General features: G+C 48.1%; 1 pseudogene; it reads left to right on the top strand.

Annotated features, from left to right (window-relative positions):
• Positions 1–291: 291 nt before the first annotated feature.
• LOC126459180 (5S ribosomal RNA) lies at positions 292–409 on the top strand (annotated as a pseudogene).
• The last annotated feature ends 3,761 nt before the right edge of the window (positions 410–4,170 follow it).

Here is a 4,170-nt window from a genome sequence, read left to right on the forward strand (position 1 = left end):
TAGTATAAATACATGACGACATGGGTGCAAGAACGCCGTAAATAAAATATTGTAGTTTTGAGGTACTCAAGTTTCAAAAATTACTGTATTAAAAAGCTGTCCTATGAGGTCATAGCATTGCAAACTGTCATGATAAGCTCCGTTAGCCAGAAGAATTCAATGTAAATATTTCTATAATTTGGTGTTAAGAGTTGTTTTCCGAGTTTGAGTTACATCTTTCTACTATAAATAGTAGCATTTTATGCCTGTTTCGGAAAATATTGTTGTTTAATGACTGTGTGGAGGAAGACTGCCAACGGCTTTGCCGCAGTGGTAACACCGGTTCCCGTCAGATCACCGAAGTTAAGCGCTGTCGGGCTGGGCTAGCACTTGGATGGGTGACCATCCGGACTGCCGACCGCTGCCGGCAGGCGGAGTGCACTCAGCCCTTGTGAGGCAAACTGAGGAGCTACTTGATTACTTGATTGAGAAGTAGCGGCTCCAGTCTCCGACACTGACATACGGCCGCGAGAGTGGTGTGCTGACCACATGCCCCCCCCCCCCCCCCCCCCCCATATCCGCATCCAGTGACGACTGTGGGCCGAGGTTGACACGGCGGCCGGTCGGAGCCGTTGGGCCATCATGTCCTGTTCGGGAGGAGTTCAGTTTGGTTTTGTTTCATAGAGGAAGACAGGGAAGTTTAGGCAAGATTTAATTTATTAATTTTTGCGTACTATTCAGATGCTTTTCTGATAATCTGTTCTGTAATTTCATATCTGAATTTCTAATTTTTAAGAACACTGACTGATTTAACGCTTGTATTGTTCTGTTTAAAACTTTTGAAAATCGTCATCCTGCATTAGAGATACAGTTTAAAAATAGAAGTGAACGGATTGGAGCTGATAGTGAGTATTCACCCTACTCTTTTTGTCAATGACACCTCAAGGTATCGATATTTTTCTTTCGATACATTTACGGCTATGATACTTTCCTTACATAGGTATTTATGTGTCGGTCATCAGATATTAATTGCCTTTCACGCAATTACATTAAGCCTGTTATTCTAATTTGACCCTTTTCTGGTCAATAGCGCTTAGAATTTAATATAGTATCTTTACACGCTTATCCAAGCGTAGTCATCAAATACTATCACCGACCCCAAGTAATTGAAAAATGGGTTATTCATCCCCCATATTTTTAGCCTGCTTCCAGCTGATGGTATTTTGTCTGTCCTACGTGCATGCGTGGAATTTGCTATCCCACATAGGCCTATATAGTTTCAGCCTATCCACGTTCTACAGTTCTATAAAATCGTCCTCGAGCTAGGACATTATACATACACACGCATTAACTTCCTGCGCCTTTGACCCGGTCATCGGATCACTTTCGTAACACATTTTATGCCAATCACATGAAAGAAGACGATTTCTCAATTTGCGCGTGCGCGTTCCTTTCTGACATTCTCACAGCCTAGCTGCTGGCGCCACCTCAGTTTACCTGGGAGCCCGCGGCCCACAGAAGGTTGGCTGGGGTGAGGAAGCACGCTTCTGACGTTTAAGCTAAGTACATCTATTGACGTGGTACACACGTACCGTTTATTTTACATTTTATGCGAGTCTTTTGCCCTTGTGGGCGTTCTGTATTAATGTTAGACCATGCCTCTTTAGGCAGTTTGTAGTTTTAGTGTGTTCCGAAGAAGGCGTGGTTATCCGCGCCGAAACCCAGGTCAACATCCGGTTTCTATTTGCAATCGAGGCGGATTCTTTATACACTCCTGGAAATTGAAATAAGAACACCGTGAATTCATTGTCCCAGGAAGGGGAAACTTTATTGACACATTCCTGGGGTCAGATACATCACATGATCACACTGACAGAACCACAGGCACATAGACACAGGCAACAGAGCATGCACAATGTCGGCACTAGTACGGTGTATATCCACCTTTCGCAGCAATGCAGGCTGCTATTCTCCCATGGAGACGATCGTAGAGATGCTGGATGTAGTCCTGTGGAACGGCTTGCCATGCCATTTCCACCTGGCGCCTCAGTTGGACCAGCGTTCGTGCTGGACGTGCAGACCGCGTGAGACGACGCTTCATCCAGTCCCAAACATGCTCAATGGGGGACAGATCCGGAGATCTTGCTGGCCAGGGTAGTTGACTTACACCTTCTAGAGCACGTTGGGTGGCACGGGATGCATGCGGACGTGCATTGTCCTGTTGGAACAGCAAGTTCTCTTGCCGGTCTAGGAATGGTAGAACGATGGGTTCGATGACGGTTTGGATGTACCGTGCACTATTCAGTGTCCCCTCGACGATCACCAGTGGTGTACGGCTAGTGTAGGAGATCGCTCCCCACACCATGATGCCGGGTGTTGGCCCTGTGTGCCTCGGTCGTATGCAGTCCTGATTGTGGCGCTCACCTGCACGGCGCCAAACACGCATACGATACCCCAGGAGCAACAGTGTCCCTAATTTGCTGGGAAGTGGCGGTGCGGTCCCCTACGGCACTGCGTAGGATCCTACGGTCTTGGCGTGCATCCGTGCGTCGCTGCGGTCCGGTCCCAGGTCGACGGGCACGTGCACCTTCCGCCGACCACTGGCGACAACATCGATGTACTGTGGAGACCTCACGCCCCACGTGTTGAGCAATTCGGCGGTACGTCCACCCGGCCTCCCGCATGCCCACTATACGCCCTCGCTCAAAGTCCGTCAACTGCACGTACGGTTCACGTCCACGCTGTCGCGGCATGCTACCAGTGTTAAAGACTGCGATGGAGCTCCGTATGCCACGGCAAACTGGCTGACACTGACGGCGGCGATGCACAAATGCTGCGCAGCTAGTGCCATTCAACGGCCAACACCGCGGTTCCTGGTGTGTCCGCTGTGCCGTGCGTGTGATCATTGCTTGTACAGCCCTCTCGCAGTGTCCGGAGCAAGTATGGTGGGTCTGACACACCGGTGTCAATGTGTTCTTTTTTCCATTTCCAGGAGTGTAATTATTAACTTATGTGTAAAGTATAAATACGTTTCGTTCGATACCGTGTCCGTTCTCAGCTCGCTGTCGCTCTTCTTAGAACCTCCGGCCAACCGTTCAGCACAAGAGAGAGAGAGAGAGAGAGAGAGAGAGAGAGAGAGAGAGTGAGGGAGAGGGTGGGAGGGAGGGAGGGGAAGAGAGAGAACACTAGTCTTGCTTATGGGTTTCCCTGCGTCACGGGTCATACATTTTTCTGAATTTAATTTTGATTATTCGTTTTTGACAGTCCCAGAATTGAGTGGCCCATATTTGGTCAAAATAGTCTAAGTGCAAAGTAGATATCCACGACCGCGGACACGTCGGAACGTGTCAAACGTGTGTGCAGTAAGCGTTCGATCATCCTCCGTCGTTTCTACAGTTCTCACAGCTTGGTCGACGTGTGAGAGAGTCGTATATAATACTTCTCGACAGGTGGGCGATAAATACATCGCACCTAATACTACTCCATAATGTAGCCGACCCTGGCTCAGTTATGGAAGAAAGTGAGCGGGCTTCTCGCTTTGTGCTTTGTTGTCTGCTCACGAGCAGATTGGCACTGATTGTGTCGTTAAGTTTAGAACGCATGCAATATACATGACCCGCATTTTGTAAACACCACTACACAGCTCTAATGCTAACGGCTATCCGCATACAGAAATGCACGCGTGACCATCTTAAGTAGATACACCTATCTGCTAGTGTAGAGAACACGCTTTCCACCCTGATGAAGACGCTGATGTGTCATGGCATGGCGGCCATAAGACACCGAAAGCATGAGGGTCCAGTGTAATGTGTACTCGGGCACTGCCCACAACTCACGTACATTGGTGCTGCTCCGAGACGCTCTCATCTCGTTGTGCTCAATAGAAACGATGCTCAGTGGCCGGTGGTGGAGGATCGGGAAGGAGTGGCGGCTGGCACTAATTACCCCCGTGTCTGCGCAGTGTTCCTCAAACCATTCTCACGCAGTTCGGCGGGCGATGGTTGAACCGTGAATTTACATTCAAAACCTTTTCTTAAGAATTTACTTTATTTACTAGCGATTCATCAAGAACATTAACACATTTAATCATACTATGTGAGCGTGGAAGTAGTTGCCGGTGGGTATCTGATGAAAACAAATAAAATTTCTTTCGACAATGGAAATTTTATTCCTAAAAACCTTTTTTTCTTA

Source organism: Schistocerca serialis, chromosome 2 (genome assembly GCF_023864345.2).
Source record: "Schistocerca serialis cubense isolate TAMUIC-IGC-003099 chromosome 2, iqSchSeri2.2, whole genome shotgun sequence".
NCBI classification, from domain to species: Eukaryota; Metazoa; Arthropoda; class Insecta; order Orthoptera; family Acrididae; genus Schistocerca; species Schistocerca serialis.